Consider the following 19321-nt stretch of genomic DNA (forward strand, 5'->3'; position numbering starts at 1 on the left):
GTTATTCAATATACATGCAAAATGAAGACTTCCAGGATTTAATTCTACCAGAATTTTCTTCATTTCTCTGGCCTAAGCTAGACAAATGACATTCTTCCATGTTCCTTTTTACATCTTCAAACCTGATTCAAACTATAACAATTGTGTATTTTCTAGTATCTTTTATATTTCACTGAACCTTGTCACGATGTGCTGGTATACAGCAATGGAGCGGGCAGCTGGACACATCTACTTTCCATACTATCTAGCATGGAAGACCCCAGACTTAAATTCTGCAAGTAACTTGTAAGGCATTATTACACTTGTGGAGCTTCTAAGATAAATAGCAATTTGATTTTTGTCTTCCTGCATTCCCTTTACTCCCCTCTCTTCTAGACTTCTTGCAGACTTTTGAATATGGCATTCTTCAAGGTCTGCTCTCTGTTCTCCTTTCTAAATATATTACCTCTCATTTATGGATCCCATCACTTTCTTGGTTTCAACATCTACCTCTTTCTTATAACTCCCAATTCTTCATTCTTGCCATGAAATCTGTTTTGAATTTCAAATCTATCCTTCCAGAAGCTTTTGAATACCCACTTATTTATTTGGCTGATTCTTAGCTTTAATACTTTCAAACTCCTATTTTCTCCTTTTTACTCTACTTCATTGTTTTTCCTTTCTTGTCATTCCCAAGTTGTTTATGGTGACCTGGTTTATCTGCTTTCTAGGAGTCAAAATATTTTAATTGCTTTTATAGTAACATTTTGCTTGAATTCCAAAGACATACTAATTCTTTATCTTCAATGCTGTTATTTCTGGACTCGCTATCTTTACCAACGCCATCACTGCCATTCAGTTCATCATTATGTTTCATTTGCTAAGGAATAGAAAGCCTTTGAACCAGCTTCTACATACCTGACAGCCCTTCTAAAATCATTCCCAGGCATATCATAATATATTCTCTTTCTCATTAACCTTCTAATTTTACATCTTCAAGATTTTAGTATGCTTTATAGCCTCTAAGAAGTCCTACAATTTCTCACATGTTTTGTTGTTACAACCACAGCCAGATCCTAACCATGGCAGGGCAAATATATTAATTCCAGTTATGTACACTCCCTGATCTTCCAGTTATATATACTTTCTATCTCTTTAGGATTCCAGTAGCATTTTAGAGATCTTGGCATATTTTTTAATGGTTTTATATTTTTACATGTCTAACTTTACTTGTGAGAGTCTATGTTCCTGAATGGTTCTGTCCAATATGGTAGTCACATGTGGCTATTGATCACTTGAAATATGTGAAGTCTGAATTGATATGCTATTAGTACAGAACACATACTAGTTTTTGAAGACAGTATGAATAAAAGGATATAAACTATCTTAATAATCTTTTATACTGACCCATAACAGCTTCAAGCTTACTTTGACTTGTAGCATGAGCTCAAAGTTGTTTTAAGCATTCTTTACTAATTATGTTTATTAATATTAAATCAATTCTGAAAGCACAAAGTTTTCTACACTATAGTTTAATTGAAAGGAGATCTGAATCACCTTGAATGGCTGAGACTCTCTTTTTCTCCCCACTTTTTTTTCCTTTAAATGGACATACGTACACAGCAATCCAACTAAATCATCCTCCCAAGCCTGAGCTCCTCCCTGGTTTTTCACACCATTTTAAGAATGGCCTTGAGGTGGATCTGTAACTAGTTATAGTTACTAGGTGGAGCAGTAACTAGTTAAATAGTAACTTTAAAGCCTGAAAGATCTATGTAGCTTCTTATATAACCCTTAGGACTAACTGAGATCCAGGGAGTATCTAGGTAAATAAATACTGCTTGATAATGATCTGCTTTGGTTGCTTTGTGTTGCATGAAGTCAGGACTTTGGTTTATGATGCAAGCACTGTTGGCAATCTGACATGAGACACTTTCTCAAATTGGGCTGGTGTCTTTCTTGTACAAAACGACTTTGCATCACAGATGATGGGCTCCCCCACCCCCTTTAGAGCTGGAAATATAGTAGTGTCCACTTGAATGGCAAATTGTGATAAAGTAGCAGGAGCAAAATTGCATAGCATAATCACTGCAATTTTTTATTGAATTGAGCCCTTTGCTCTTTCTCTTGACAGAATGGTTTATTGAACGTGCTTGTGGAAAACAAAGAAAGGCAGTAAAGAAAAATACTTTTTTTTCCTTGAGAATAAAATAGAGAAAAAATGTGTCTACTTCGAAAGTGCATTTCTTAAGCGCAAGAACATTTTCAGGTGCAAAAGGACTCTTTAGAAATATCATAAAACTGTGCTGCTCAAGGGCAATTCAGTGACTGATGGGGTTTCTATCTGGCAACCCAGTCAGCTTGAACAATAGAAATTTCTTATGTCCTTCATTTCTGGGAAATGGAGACATTCTCCCAGCTAATAAAATATTTTCATTAAAAAGTAGAAAGATGAATTTAACAGATGGCTAGTGTTTTATTTTATACATTCAATAATAAAGGGTCTGTCAGCTGCAGGTTAAAGATTTATAATGAGCATGAATGATTAGAAGAACAATTGTCCAGATTCTAAGGTAGAAATTGACTTTGGGGATTTTGGGGTTTGAATCATAGCTTCAGCATAGATGCCACTGAATATTTAGAGAAGAGGTTGCCTGGCTTTTCTTCACACTCTTGAATTTAATATTCTTTGAAAAATAAAATACTGTAACTTATAAATTTCATATAATCTTCACTTTTAAAGTAGGCACTATGGTGTTTATTAGAAAATATTTTTGGGAAGGTTTATTAATACAATAAAAGCTTCAATTATCAGAAGCTAGGTTTCAATATTATTGGGTCTTTGTTACTACCTGTCATTATAGATTATTTATTCTGATATGATGGATATTTTCATAGATACTATAATGTCAGCTCATTCTATTTAAGAAGGCTGTGTTTCTGTCATATGTTTTAAATATTCCTGAATAAAGTACAAAATGGAAGTGATATCAAGGGTCTTGTAACCATTGCCCTTTTAAAAAAATATCATTTCTTAGTATGAGATTTTTCTTAAAAATTAGAAAAATAAATTAATTAAATTAGGAGGAATTTTTTTAATATTGAAAGTTTCATATTGTTCTTTAATACTAAATATCCTGATTACTTTATTTTCTGTTTTTCTAAAAGTTACTTAGCACAAATGTTATTTTATAATATGTTTTATTCTTTAATCCCTTCCTAGTCAAGTAGTAGACACTATATTATGCTTCAAGCTTGGCAAATTCTTGGTAAATTTATTTTAAAGAAAATCTCATTTTGTTGAAGAGCTTGGAAAGTCTGCAGACATTTATTCTTACTCCTTCTCAGGGAATTCCCTACTTATCCAGCTAAACTATCATTATTACCGAAAAATCTTAAATGTCAATTAATAAGGTCTTACCTCAAAGAGAGACAGCAACAGTGGCTATTAGGACACTAAAGTTTAGCCACTTTGAATACACATTAGCTATCTTACACATTGCTCTTTTATTGAGAGCCTAATAAATGTTTGAGACTAAATAAAAGTTTATTACTGAGTATTAATTTAAAATTAAGAATTTAAAGGGAAAGGGCACTAAGAAGGGTAGAGGATATTATGAGTTTTTCATCCTAACCCCTTACTCCCATCCCAGGTCATTCTGCCTTTATACCACAATTTCATCTTTCATTCTTTAATCATAAGATATTATTTGGGAATAAGAATGCTTAGGTAAATTACAACATTTTGGTTTATCTCTGTTATTACTCTATATCTTTAATTCAGTTACATATGAGTTACATATAGGGAAAGTAATTGTATAGTATTAAAAAAGTCATAAAAGATATATAATTCATTACTCAATTTTTTGTGGGGCTCACAACAAATGAGGAAAAACTAAACCTAACATACCAAGGTGTATTTGATCTGCTTTGCTAATGCATATATAATTATAAATTTTATTAGGTACTAGATTTTTACATTTTTTCTAGACCCAAGTTTTATTAAGGTACACATTGTGCAAATTAAATGCAAAGTACTGTTTCATATGAGGTTTAAAAACTTAAATTTTAAGGGGACTCTGAAACAAAAGAGAGTGAATTTTTTTCCCCATTTCAACCAGTTCCCTATGTAACAGTCATCTTTTTCCTGATTTTCTACTATTTGTTTAGCGTATTAAAATTTCCTATTGACTGGAGTCCTAATTTGAAAAATAAGTATTAATAGAAGTTTTCATGTAATTCCTCATTCCTTTTCCTGTAAATCAAAATAAATGAATCATAAAAACCACGATTTATTGCCCAATTTGCATGTTTTGTATCAAAGGTTCCAGTTCCTGATGGTGTAGGTGGTGCAGGATTCTTTTTCTTCTGATAGATTATTCCTCAGATTCTGTTCTCAAGCTAGCTTTTTCACATCACTGAAGCACGTTTCCATCCCAGGTAGTTCAGAGCCATTCTCAGCCTGGGGTGAGACAGTTACTACAAATACCCCTGATGTTCCTGGGCTGGCACTGATGGGCTCCTGCTGTTTTGTCATAAATGTTGCATTTACACACTGAGAATCATTTTCTTGGCATTTGGGAAAACTGTTATCATGAGAATGATGAATTCACAAACCAGAGTATGGTTTTTTACACTGTATCTTATTTTTCATTTATTGAGTGTCTATTGTTATGGTCACAGTGTTATTTATAGAACATAATGCACTTACAGGTATGCATTGCAGCAGTTTTTTCCAGTGTGGTTATATTTTTAATCATTTTATATTTGTCACATTTTAAGCTATTTTTACTCATGTTTAGATTTTTTCTTTAGAAACCATAAGTAGAGTTGAAAAAGCTCAGGCTTTGACACAGACATACCTGGTTAAAAACAGAGCTCTACTCCTTACCCTGACATTGGACAAATTATTTCACATCTAAAGTCCTAGTTTTATCTCATATGGATGAGGATATAAGTGTTTTCTTTATAACATTTTTGTGATAATTAAGTGGGATAATGCATCTAAAATACAAAGCACAAAGAAGGTATTGAATGAATCTGAGCATCTGTTCTCTTTTAGAACCTCATTAAATGTTCCAGATTAATTAGTAAATAGGCCAGAGAGCAAGGCTTATTTGAATTGGTCTTTGGTAGCTTTAGTAAATAAATTCCATAGGGACTTCTTATTCGAAACTGATTTTCAAAGTCCCACAGCAAATCTAAGTGCCCAGTCTTCTGGCACAGGTCTTTGAAGGCACAAAACTTTAGCATTTCCTAAAGAAATGCTAAACAAGCTCAGAGTGGGCAATTAATTTCAGGACATGTTTAACAAGGGGCCAAGGAATCTCCCCTCCTAAAAAGATACTTTTCCCAATAAATATGCATCATCCTCACCTATTTCCCTAAGTGATAAAATCAGACAACCCTTAGAAAAGAGCAAATATTACTCAGTGGAATAATATTAGGATGTATTACTAATTCACAGCTTAATATGAATTGTGCTATTAGACTCCTTTCTTCTGTAAGTGCAAATTTGGACAATAGAGGCTTTGATTGAGAGTTGGGGCACAGATGAGGCATAATACATTTTGGTGATTTTACAGATTTGCCTAGTCAAATAACCAGATAAATGAGATTCAGGCTTATGATTTTGCTTACTAAGGAAATACACTAAAGAGGGGCTGGGATGGTCCTTGGCTGGGTTCGTACACACAGCATGGCAGAATAGAAAGACACACCAAACTAGGCTAGGAAGGAAAAGTGGCTTTATTTGCAGCAGGAGACCAGAGATGTACAATCTCAAATCAGCCTCCCCACTAAGGGTTTTTCTTAAAGCCTTTATACCAGTTGAAACAAAGCAAGTTAATCATTAGGGCAATCTAAGAAGAGTCTGGAAAAATTAGTTTTTGCTTTCTCAGTTAATCTTAAAATATGCATGGTACCTGGTGTTGGGCAATCTTGGGATAATAAGGATGGGGTGTAGTAGGGATGAGAAGGTACAGATAACCAGGGATGTGAGTAAAGATAATGAGTGAGGGAGTGCACATTTATACATTTTTAGTGGAGCTAAATCTAGTTAACGTTAAATCTGTAGCTCTGCATGCCTCCTGATGTGAGCAAGTTACACTGAATTTTTCTAATGTTATATGGTACAGTACAATGCCATAATATCTATGTTATATTGGGCTTTTCTAGTACTGCAACACTAAAATTTATTTAGCCCTAACATTATAGGAGTTTCATGAACTTCAGGGTCCAGATGTATACATCTATGAAAAATGATTCTAAGACCTGTCTTTTTAAATTTTGCTCCATTTTACAGACAAGGGCTAATTGCAAAAGAAGAGTGACAATGTGATAAAAATCCAATTAGATTATATTTATGTGAGAAGATGAAGCTTCATCCTTTATTTACTACATGGCAGGGGGGGGAAAGGGTCATAGAAAAGAGATAGAAATTTTAAAAAGGAACTGAACAGAAGTACTGGAGTTAAAGACCACAGAAATGGAAGTGAAAAATGCCCAGGAAGGTTTTAAGAGAAGATTGGAGCTGGCAGAAGAAAGAATTGGTGAACCTGAAGACAATACCCTTGAAATGGGTCATGCTGAGGAGCAGAATGGAAAAAAGAAATATTAGAAGGAAAAATAGCCTAAGACACCTCTGGGATACCATCAAGCACACCTTTATATGTGTTATGGGAGTCCCAAAAAGAGAAGAAAGAGAAAAAGGAAGAAATATTCAAAGAAATAATGACAGAGAATTCCTCAGATATAGCAAAAAAATGTGAATATGCACATCCAACCAGATAAACTTGAAGAAAAATACAGTCTAACATATATTGGTCACACTATCAAATGCAAAGGACAAGGAGAGAGTACTGAAAGCTGCAAGAGAAAAGCAATAATGTAACATACAGGGTGTCCCAATTAGACTGAGTACTGATTTCCCATCAGAAACCATAGAGGTAAGAAGGCAGTGGGATAAAATACTTAAAGTGATGGAAGAAAACAGCTGCCATCCAATAATTTTATATCCAGTGAGACTTTCTTCCAAATTTGAGGGCGAGTTTAAGATAAGACATTGTCAGATAAACAAAAAGCTAAGAGAGTTTATCAGACTACCCTAAAAGCAATGCATATAGGGAATTCTTCATACTGAAAGGAACATGCACTAAAGAGTTGTTCAAAACAGCATAAAGAAATAAAGACCTTCAGTCTTTATTTAAAGGTAGCCATTTGGGTAATTATAAATGCCAATATTACCATCATGTATTATTTGATATGTAACTCCACTTCTTACTTCTTATAGGTGCTACAATGCAAATGCATAAAGAAGCAATGATAGTTCTGATTTTGGACAATGTACAAATAAGCACAAAAAAAGGTGGAGGTACAAAAAGGTATAGGAAAAAATATATGTGCATGCTTTTTTGAAGTTAATTAGATATCAAACCAAATATGATTGTTATAAATGTAGGATTTTAAATTTTAACTCCATACTAACCACAGAAAAATAAATAAATAAAATATCCAGATAGAAAATAGAAGGTGATAGATATAGTACAACATAAAAAAATCAAATAAATATAAAATAGACATTAACAGAAGTGAGGGGGAAAAGATATAAGGCATATAAAGACTAAGTAGTCGGAAGTGGATGTGGCTCAAGTGATTGGGTTCCTGTCTACCATATGGGAGGTCCAGGGTTCAATTCCCGAGGCCTCCTGGTGAAGGCAAGCTGGCCCATGTGGCAAGTTGTCCTAAGCAGAAAGCTGGCCCACACAGAGTGCTGGCCCATATGGTGAGCTGGCCCAACAGGAATGCTGGCCCATGCAGGAGTGCTGTCCTGCACAGCAAACTGGCCCAAGTGGAGAGTTGGTGCAGCAAGATGATGCAACAAAAAGAGACACAGAGGAAAGACAATAAGAGATGCAGTGGACCAGGGAGCTGAAGTGGCACAAGAGATTGAGCACCTCTATCTCACACCAGAAGGTCCTAGGATCAATTCCTGGTGCTGCCTAAAGAGAAGACAAGCAGGCACAGAAGAATGCACAATGAATGGACACAGAAAGTAGACAAAGGGGGGGAAGGGGGGGGAGGAATAAATAAATAGATCTTTAAAAAAAAGACTAAATAGTAGAATAAATTTTTAAAAAACATTAATATTGGAGTCTTTAATACATCACTCTCAATAAGGGATAGAACATCTAGTCAGAAGATTAATAAGGAAGCACAAGTTTTGAATGATACCTAAATCAACTAGATCTAACAGACATTTATAGAACACTTTACCCAACAAAACAGAATGCATATTCTTTTTGAGTACACATGGCTCATGCTCCAGGAGAGATGATATGTTAGGTCACAATACAAGTCCCAATAAATTTTTTAAAAATTGAAATCATAAAATCCATATTCTCTGATGAAACTAGAAATCAATAAAAGAGGGAGAAATGGAAAATTCACAGATTTGTGGAGATTAAACAACATATTCTTAAACAACCAATGAATTAAAGAGGAAGTCAGAATTAAAATTAGGAAATATTAATATCTTGAAGTGAATGAAAATGAAAATTCAACATAACATGACTTATGGAAGGCAGAAATGACAGTGCTGAGAGGGAAATTTGTAGCTTTAAATGCTTATAACATTAAAAAAGAAGAAAGACTTCAAATCTTTACACTTTGCACTGCATAGTTTTATAGGTTTTGACAAAATGTAGAATGGCCTATATCCATCACTGCAATATCATGCAGAATGATTCCACTGTCTCAAAATGCCCCATATTCCACCTATTCTTCCCTCTCCTTCCCCTCAGAACCTCTGGTGACCACTGTCTTTATATCAATGCTACAAGTTCTTCCATTACTAGAATAATGATAAGTTATTTTGTTCCATTTTTGCAATTAATCCTCTTACCCGTGTCCTTTATAAATGGAGGGGGAAAAGCTGCAGATATGGAAAAAAGCTGCAGAGTCAGAGAGGAACCCGGAAGCTGAAAGAGAAGGCTCCAGGAGCCAGAAGCTGAAATCAATGAAACATGGAAGCTGAGAGAAATGAGGCCTGCAGGAGAGAGAAGAGATGAGTGGAAGCTGACATATGCCTGACTGCCCACAGCTGCAGCTTAGAGAGAAAGCATATCGGTTGATGCCTTGATTTAGACACTTTCACAGCCTCAGAACTATGAGCTCATAAGTTAAGAAATCTCCACTTAAATCCATGAGATCTTGGTATATCATTCTTTTGTCATGCTGGTGGTTTGATTATATGGTATATGGTTGTAATGGTTAAGTTTATTTGTCAGCTTGGGTAGGATTTGTTGTGCAGTTGTTTGGTCAAGCAAGCAGTGGCCTGATTATTGCTGTGAGGACATTTCAAGGACTTAAATCAACAGTAAGTAGATTGCATCTATGACTGATCACATCTACAATCCATAAGATTGTATTTTAATAATTTTTCAACAATTGTAACAAAGGTAACAGTTGTTAAAAATTTTAGTAAAATTATAAAAAAGTGCTATCATCAGTTGTAGCAAATGCTCCGCAACAATGCAAAGAGGTGGTGTCGGGGTGTGTGAGAATCCTGTAATTTTTGCATGATTGGTCTGTAAGCTTGCAAATTTACTAATAAAAAAATTAAAAGAAACAATATAAAGAATCAATGAAACCAAATGTTGGTCTTTAAAAGGATCAATAAAATGGACAAAACTTTAGCTGGGCAGGAAAAAAATATTTTAAGTAACAGGATGCAAATAACTAAAATCAGAAGTGAATATGGGACATTTTTGCCAACCACAGAGAAATAAAAAATGATTATAGGAGAATACTATGAACAACTATATGCTAACACATTAGAAAGCCTAGATGAAATGGACGAATTCCTAGAAACATACAAGCAACCTACACTGATTCAAAAAGATATAGAAGATGTCAATAGACCAATAAGAAATGAAGAAATTGAGTCAGTAATCAAAATCCTTGCAACTAAGAAAAGCCAAGTATCAGAGGGCTTCACTAGTGAATGTTACCATCCATTCCAAGAATTAACCTAGATCCTGCTCAAATTCTCTGAAACAATTAAAGGGGAAGGAATATTTCTTAACTTATTCCATGAGGCCAATATCATCCTAATACCAAAATCAGATAAAGATATCACAAGGAAAGGAAATTACGAATTCCTCTTATTAATATAAATGCTAAAATCCTCAATAAAATACTAGCTAATTGAATCTAAGAGCACATTAAAAAAATTATACACCATGATCATGTGGGTTTATTCCAGGTATGAAAGGGTGGCTCAATATATGAAAATTTATTAATGTAATACACCAAAGTAACAAAATTAATGAAGGGTAAAACCCACTTGATCATCTCAATTGTTACAGAAAAGGCATTTAACAACATCCTTTCTTAATAAAAATACTTGAAAAATGGGAATAGAAGGAAACTTCTTCAACATGATAAAGGGCATAAAAAAAAATTTACAGCTAGCATCATACTCATTGATGAAAGACTTTAAGCTTTCCCTTTAAGATCTGGAACAAAACAAGTTTGTCCCCTGTCACCACTGTTACTAAAAAATATATTAGAAGTTCTTGCCAGAGCAATTAAGCAAATAAAAGAAATAAAACCATCCAGATTGGAAGGGAAGATGTAAAACTTTCACTAGCTGCAGAGGCCATGATCCTATATAAGAGAAGTCCTGAAAAAATCCACAACAAAGTTTTTAGAGCTACTTTAGGAATTCAGTAAACTGGTGGTTAAAAGATCAACACTGAAAATTGCATAGATACACTGATGAAATTAAGGACCAATAGTCCTGTGGCAGTTTGATATTATTTATGAATTCCAAAAATAGATATTGATTATGTTTGTAAACTGGTCAGTTCCTCTGGGCATGATACCCATCAATCATATTAAATTCAAAGATTACATTTACTTGATTAAATTAAGATTAAGGCTTTGATTCAGCCATGTTAGTAAGGTTTTGATCCCCTGCCCCCTTGGTGGGCAGATACTCACATAGAAAAGGACATGGTAGAGGAAGAGAGACAGTTCATTAGACACAGCAGAGACCCTGGGAAGAGAGATGAACCTGATACTCTTTAGATGACCTTGTGAAGAAAACAGAGAAGCTGAGCCTGGAAAGAAATGAGCCCCAGGAAGAAAGGTGAGTCTTATGCCAGCCTACAGTTGAGATCAGAAGAAACTGGGACCATGGAGTGTAAGAGGAAGAAGGAAGCTGAACCCTTACAGACATCACCTGCCATCTTGCTTCAACACATGGCAAATGACTTTGGGTGAGAAAATACCTCTTAGGGTACCTTGAGTTGGACTCTTTAGGGTCTTGTGACTATAAGCTTCTACCCCAAATAAATACCAGTTATAAAAAGTCAACAGATTTCTGGTACTTTGCAACAGCAGCTCCTTTGACTGACTAATACAACCCCTTATGAATATAGATGCAAAAACCTTCAGCAATTGTAATTTTCAGGGTTCTCTAGGAAAACAGTATCAACAGAGGGTATCTGTGATTATGAAATTTTTATAAGAATTTTCCCATGTGACTGTGGGGATACACAAGTCCAAATTCCTTAGTTCAGGCTGCAATCTGGGAATTCCAATGAAAGTTTGTGATAATCATCCAGGAGAAGCTGGCTGGCGGAAGTAGAGATGGAAATTTTCTCTTCTAACTGTTGAAATCATCACTTCACCTTCTAAAGCCTTCTAGTGATTGCATTTTGCTTCCCTCATTATTGAAGGCAATCTTATGAATTGTAGATGTAATCAGTCATAGGTGCAATCAACTTACTGATGATTTAAGTCCTTGAAATTTCCTCAGAGCAGTAATCAGGCCACTCCTTGCTTGACCAAACAACTGGACAACAAATCCTGCCCAAATTGAAAAATAAACATAACCATCTCAACAATATACCATACAATCAATCCATCCATCAGCATGATAAAAGAATGATATACCATGATCTCATGGATTTATCCCATGTATTCGGGGGGTGCGGGGGTGTCATTCAACATAAGAAAATCAATGAAAGCAACCCTAACAAAAATTCCAACAACCTTCTTTGGAGAAATGGAAAAGCCAATTATCAAAATTATTGGGAAGGCTAACAGGCCCCAAACAGCCAAAAACATCTTGAAAAAGAAGATCACATTTGGAGGATTCACATTTTCTGATTTAAAGCTTATTACAAAGCTATAGTTGTCAACACAGTATGGTGCTGGCACAAGGATAGATATATTGACCAGTAAAGTTGAATTGAGAGCTCAGAAACTGACATACATCTATGACCAATTGATTTTTGACAAAACTATACAAAATGGGGAAAACGTCAATTGACATTATCCAAAGAAGAGATATAAATGGAAAATAATCACATGAAAAGATGCACAATAGAAATAGCCATTAGGAAATGTAAATAAAAACCATAGTAAGATACCATTTCACACCCATTAGGATAGCTTTATTATTTTTTAAGAAAGGAAAATAAAAAATGTTGGAGAGGATGTGGAGAAATATCATCTCATACATTTTTGGTGGGAATGTAAAATGGTGTAATCACTGTGGATAAGTTTGACATTTCCTCCAAAAGTTAAGTATGGAACTGCTGTCTGACCTGGTATATTAGTCTTCCAAAGGGCTGCCAAAGCAAAGTACCAGAAATATGTTGGCTTTCATAAAGGGGACTTACTTGGGGTAAAAGTTAACAGTTCCAAGGCCATGAAAAGTCCAATTTAAGATACCATAAGAGGTGCTTTCGCATCAAAGTCAGCTGCCACATGTTGAAGCAAGATGACAGTGATCTCTACCTCATCTCTCCTTCCCCTCTGGGCTACCTCTCTCATGCCCAGCTGCTCTGCTTTCTTCCCAGTTTTAGCTGCAAGCTGGCATAGGGCTTGTCTCTTAGGGCTTCCTATATAAATCTCAGCTGTTCTGCTGTCTTCCCAAATTCAGCTAAAACTTCCAGGCAAACAGCTGATCTCTCCCCAGGCCCTCAGCTTTTTTAGCCTTCTCCCTTCTGTCACATACTGTCTGGGTTTATTGGCCTTACCCTGACCAGCTAACAGGGAGGTGAAGAAGGTTAGCCACCACACCAGGGAGCCAAGAGTGCCTACAACTGCAAGCAGGAGAATTGCATCCATCATCCATGTGGAATCTAAGCCCCCCTTGATATAGAGGGGGAGTGGACACAACCATCCCAGGGTCCACAGAATGGAGGAATAGAGTATGGATTAGAGTGGACTTACTGATATTCTACTATGGAACTATCGTGATTAGTAATGGAAGAAATTGTAGCATTCATATGGAGAAAGTGGCCAAGGTAGCTGCTGAGGGTAGGGATAGGGAAGAAGAGATATGACCTGGGGGTCTTTTCAGGACTTGGAGTTGTCCTGGGTGTTACTGCAGGGACAGATGCTTTACATTGTATGTCCTGCCATGGCCCACTGGGTGGACTGGGGAAGAATGTAAACTACAATATAAACCATTATCCATGTGGTGCAGCAGTGCTCCAAAATGTATTCACCAAATGCAATGAATGTGCCACGATGATGAAAGAGGTTGTTAATGTGGGAGGAGTGGGGTGAGGGGGGTGGTGGTATATGGGGATCTCATATTTTTTTAACATAACATTAAAAAAAATGACAGAGCTCTCTCTTCTTGTGTCTGTCTGGGAGAGGGCCCACTGATGATACCAGACCTGCAAAGGAGGCAGAGAATTAACCTCACTACCACCTCACTGACACAGTCCAATAAAAAGCCTTACAGCAGTGGTTCTTAACAAAGGGTCTGTGAACTTGAATTGAAGTTCATAAATAACCATTATTCTTGTGAGGACATGTTGGTGTGGGAGTGATATATTTATTAAATAATACACAGTATAGTGTGGACTTAGTAAGGGACCTATGGTTTTCACCTGATTGGCAAAGGGGTCTGTGGAACAAAAAAGGTTAAGAACTGCTGCCCTACAACAATCTTAACCAGTAATCTAATCAAGGGCAACTCAGTTGAATTTAATGCAGTCAAAAAAGTGTTTCACAACCAAAGGAATAGATTAGTTTACAAACAATCCTTCTCTTTTGGGGATTCATAAAATAATTTCAAATTTCCACACCAGGCAATCACATTAATAGGTATACACCCAAAAGAATTGAAAGCAGGACATAAAGAGATATTTGCACACCATGTTCATAGCAACATTATTCACAGTTGCCAAAAGGTGGAAACAACACAAGTATCCATCAACAGGTGAATGAATAACAAAATGTGGTATATACATACTATGGAATATCATTCATCCATAAAAATGAAAGAATTTTGATATGTGTAACAATGTGGGTGAACCTTGAAGATGGCTTCACTGCATCTCATAAGTTTTGATATGTTGTGTTCTTATTTTCATTTCTCTCAAGACATTTACTATTTTCCTTGAAAATTCTTCTTTAACCCAGATTGTTTAAGAGCGTGCTATTTAAATTCCATATGTTTGTGGATTTTCCAATTCTCCACCTGCTATCAATTTCCAGCATCATTTAATTATTATGATCAGAGAAATGCTTTACATAATTTCAATCTTTTAAAATTTATATTGTGATTTATTTTGTGACCCAACATTTGCTCTGTCTTGGAGAAGGATCCATGAGCACTTGAGAAGAATGTATACCCTGCTGTTTTATGGTGCAATATTCTGTATATATCTATTAGGTCTAGTTCATTTCTCATATTATTCAAGTACTCTGTTTCCTAATTGATCTTCTGTCTAGATTTTCTAGCTAATGATGAGAGTAGTGTATTGAAGTCTCCGACTATTGCTGTACAGACGTTTATTTCTTCTTTCAGGTTTGCTAATGTTTGCTTCATGTATTTTGGACACTATGGTTAGGTGCAAAATATTTATGATTGTCATTTCTTCTTGGTGGATATATCAATATATAACCTCCTCCTTTATCTCTTATAGCAGCTTTTGACTTAAGATCTATTTTAAAAATCTGATATTGTGTGGAATATCTTTTTCCAATCTTTCACTTTCAACCTATTTGTGTCTTTGGGTCTAAGGTGAATCTCTTGCAAAAAAAAAAAAAAGTATAGCTTTCGATCATGCTTTTTTATCCATTCTGTCACTCTGTATCTTTTGATTGGAGAGTTGAATCCATTAACATTCCATGTTATTACTGTAAAGGCAGTACTCACTTTAACCATTTTGTTCTTGGGTATTTATGTCATATCTTTTCTTTTGTCTCTCTTCCTTTATTGCAAATTCCTTGTCTGTATTATTGATCTTTTGTGATATATCTGATTCCACCCTCATTTCTGTCTCTGTATATTTTTTAAATATTTTGTAGTTATCCTGGGATTACAAATGTCTATAATCTACTAATCTGAAAATATGCCAATTTATCTACAATAGCTTACGCATTCTCTGCTCCCATATTCCTGTTTCCCCTGTTTTTTTTTTTTTTTTGTCCCACTTTACCACTTTACATTTTGCAAGTCCATTAGCAGGAAATCTGCATTTTTCTTGTTCAATTGTGTTCTTACTTTTACAGGAATTTAAAAGTAGAGTTGTATATTGAAGACTCAGTATTATTTTGTTTTACATATACTATTTTAGTTGATCTTAGTGATAATCTTTACTTCATCACACAACTCCAAGCCACTTCCTCTTTCTTTCAAGCTACAGAACTCCCTTTAGTATTTGCTGTAGGGCAGGGCTCTTATTGATGAACTCTCTCAGTTTCTATTTATCTGTGGATATTTTGAACTCACCCTCATTTTTTTTTAAGATTTATTTATTTCTCTCCACTTCTCCCCACCCCCCGCTCCAGTTGTCTGTTCTCTGTGTCTATTTTCTGCGTGTTTTTTGTCCACTTCTGTTGTTCTCAGAGGCACGGGAATCTGTGTTTCTTTTTTTTGCATCATCTTGTTGTGTCAGCTCTCCGTGTGTGTGACGCCATTCCTGGGCAGGCTGAACTTTCTTTCACGCTGGGCAGCTCTCCTTGCAGGTCGTACTCCTTGTGCGTGGGGCTCCTCTATGAGGGGGTACCCTGCGTGGCAGGGTACTCCTTGCATGCATCAGCACTGAGTGTGGGCCAGCTGCACATGGGTCAAGGAAACCCAGGGTTTGAACCGTGGACCTCCCATGTGGTAGACGGATGCTCTAACCACTTGGCCAAGTCCGCTTCCCCACCCTCATTTTGAGTGACAGTTTTGCCATATAAAGATTTCTGGCTCTCAGTGTTCCTCTTTCATTTCCTTAAACGTGTCATACCACTGCCTTCTTGCCTCTCGAAGAAATCAGCAGTTAATTTTACTGAGGATCTCTTTATTGCTTTTTTCTACTTTATTTTTAAATAAGCTTTAGACTACAGAAAAGTTACATCAAAAAATAAAGGGGACTCCCATGTACCCTACCCCTTACCCCCTCCCATTTTCCTTTATTGATAACATCATACATGAGTGCACTACATTTGCTACAATTGATCAACAAATCCTGAAGAATTGCTACTAACCTTGGTCTATACAGTTTACATTATGGTTTACATTTTGCACTGTACAATTCTGGAAGTTTTGACAAAATGCATAGTGGCCTGAATCCATCATTGCCAAGTCAGGCAGAACAATCCAATACCATAAAATGCCCAATGTTTCACCTATGCTTCACTCCCCATACCTTCAGGAACTCTGGTAACCACTCACTACCTTTATAACAATGTTATAAGTTCTTCTGTTACTACGATAATAATAAGTCTACTTTGGTCCATGGTTATATTACCCCTTTATGTTTGTTCATTCCTCAATCTTAAGGATTTGGGGATGGTGATGCCTGCTCTGCTTCAGACTGAGAGATGGTGTAGATCTTACAGAGCAGATGGAAGGAAATGTTTTGCTTCAGTTTTAGATACTCTTTGTTTTGGGGGTGGGGGTTGTCCACCATCATCATTTAATTAGTTGTCCTGGGTGACTCCAATGAACTGAAGAGTAGGTATTGTCTGCAACTGCTGAAATTCAGGGATCAACTGGCATTTCAATAGGGCAAAGGTTTAAGTCTATGTTACTTAAACTTATAGAGTATAGTGCTAATTACATGTTCAAATAAAAAGAGGAAAGTATCATGTATAAGGAAATTATAAATGAGCCTAACTCTCTCACAGTGGGGAAATAGGTTACCATATATTTCAAGGTAAAGCCCACTGATAGGGTTCTTATTTCATGGGGCTATATGCCCTGCCTATAGTGTCCAGATGTCTCTAGAGCCCTCAGGAGCACCCTTGTTTGAGGCTTTGTTTACTGTAGCAGTGAGATCTGCCTGAGATATGCATAAACTTAATGTTTGGAATGACTTGCTGACTCACTTTTTGTTTGTTTGTTTTATTCCCCCCTCCCTTTTGCAACTTGCTTGCTGTCTGCTTGTTGTGTCCATTCACTGTGCATTCTTCTGTTTCTGCTTGTCTCCCTTTTGTTGCATCATCTTGCTGTGCCAGCTCTCCATGGATGCAGGCCATCGGCTCACTATGTGTGCCGACCAGCTTGCCTTCACAAGGAGGCCCTAGGACATGAACCCAGCAGGAGCCCAATTGATTGAGCCACAGCCACTTCCCCTGCTGACTCACTTTTAAATCTCTTAGCCATAAAAACTCTTTTGTATTTAATAATTCCCCTGTTTGGTCAAGGTTCTGTTTCGAAATGCATTGCTGGTTGATGCTTGGTAATAATTCTTGAAGCTCATCACCAGGAATCATGTTCTACACCAAGGGGAAGGTAGTGGGTTTATTTGCTGAGTTTGTCTTAGAGAGAGCCTGCACTTGAGTAACAAGGAGGTTTTCAGGAGGTAACTCTTAGGCAATAGGTATTATTAGTCTAAGTTTCAATTTTATAACTTCATAAGTACAAGCATCAGTATCAAGGACTTGGCATACTGGTGTGTTTTCTTTTGTTAGGCACCAACTATGTACTTTACAGATTCTTGCCACTCTATTAGAGAACGTGGCAGTACTCTTCAGGATGGAATTTAATATTTCGTTAGTTATTGTGTTGGTCTTCGCCCACTGAGATAACACCCCATGGCCACATGAACACATTCATAGTCCATAGAGGCATGCCCCAGGTGTACCCTTCCCCCACAAACACACCCCACCAACAACACCTTGCACCAGTGACTTTCCCCTGCCATAGTTGCCAAAAGAACACTTATACAATTGTATTCTCAGTCACAGTCCTCTACCTCCTCACAGTTCAACTCTTCCTTCCTCCAGCCCTCCAGACAGCTCTATGGATATCCCAACCCACCACCCCAACCTTGCTCACACTCACACTCCATTATTGTCAAACCCCATTCACATCACTGCAGCACCCTCACCCCATCCACTGCCTAACCTCCCCCATCCACCTTATCATAGATTCCACCCAGATCGAGCTTTGGTTCACCACTGTCTACTCACTTTCTATCTCATGGTAACCTATTTTCCAGACTCTGCCTCTGTGAGTCTGCTCAATATCCTTCCATTTATTTAGGCCTTCTTTGATTTCCTTTAGCAATTTTGTATAGTTTTCTGTGTACAAGTCTTTTACATCCTTGGTTTTTATTTCTAGATATTTCATTCTTTTAGTTGCTATTGTAAATAGAAATTTTTCTTGATTTCCTCCTCAGATTGCTCATTATTAGTGTACAGAAATGCTACTAATTTTTGCATGTTAACCTTATATTCTGTCACTTCACTGAGCTTATTTATCAGTTCTAGAATTTTTGTTGTAGTTTTCTGGGACTTTCTATGTATAGAATCATGTCATCTGCAAATCGTGAAAGTTTTATTTCTTCATTTCCAAATTGGATGTCTTTCATTTCTTTTTCTTCCTTAAGTGTTTGAGCAAGTACTTCTAATACAATGTTAAATAAGAGCGGTAACAGTGGGCATCCTTGTCTTGTTCCAGATCTTAGAGGGAAAACTTTTAGCTTTTCACCATTTGGTACGTTTGCTTGGGTTCTTTATCTATGTCCTTTATCACGTTGAGGAATTTTCCTTCAAATCCTATCTTTGGAAGTGTTTCTATCAAGAAAGGATGGTGTATTTTGTCAAATGTCTTTTCTGTGTTGATTATGTGATTTCTTTCCTTCGATCTGTTGATGTGGTGTATCACATTGATTGATTTTCCTATGTTGAACTATTCTTGCATACCTGGGATAAAACCCACTTGATCATGGTATATAATTTTATTGATGTATTGTTGGATTTGACTAGTGAGTATTTTTTTTTGAGGATTTTTGCATCTAAGTTCATTAGAGAGATTGGTCTGTAGTTTTCTTTTAATATCTTTATGAAGCTTTGATATTAAGGTGATGTTGGG

This window comes from Dasypus novemcinctus, chromosome 5 (assembly GCF_030445035.2).
Source record: "Dasypus novemcinctus isolate mDasNov1 chromosome 5, mDasNov1.1.hap2, whole genome shotgun sequence".
NCBI lineage: Eukaryota > Metazoa > Chordata > Mammalia > Cingulata > Dasypodidae > Dasypus > Dasypus novemcinctus.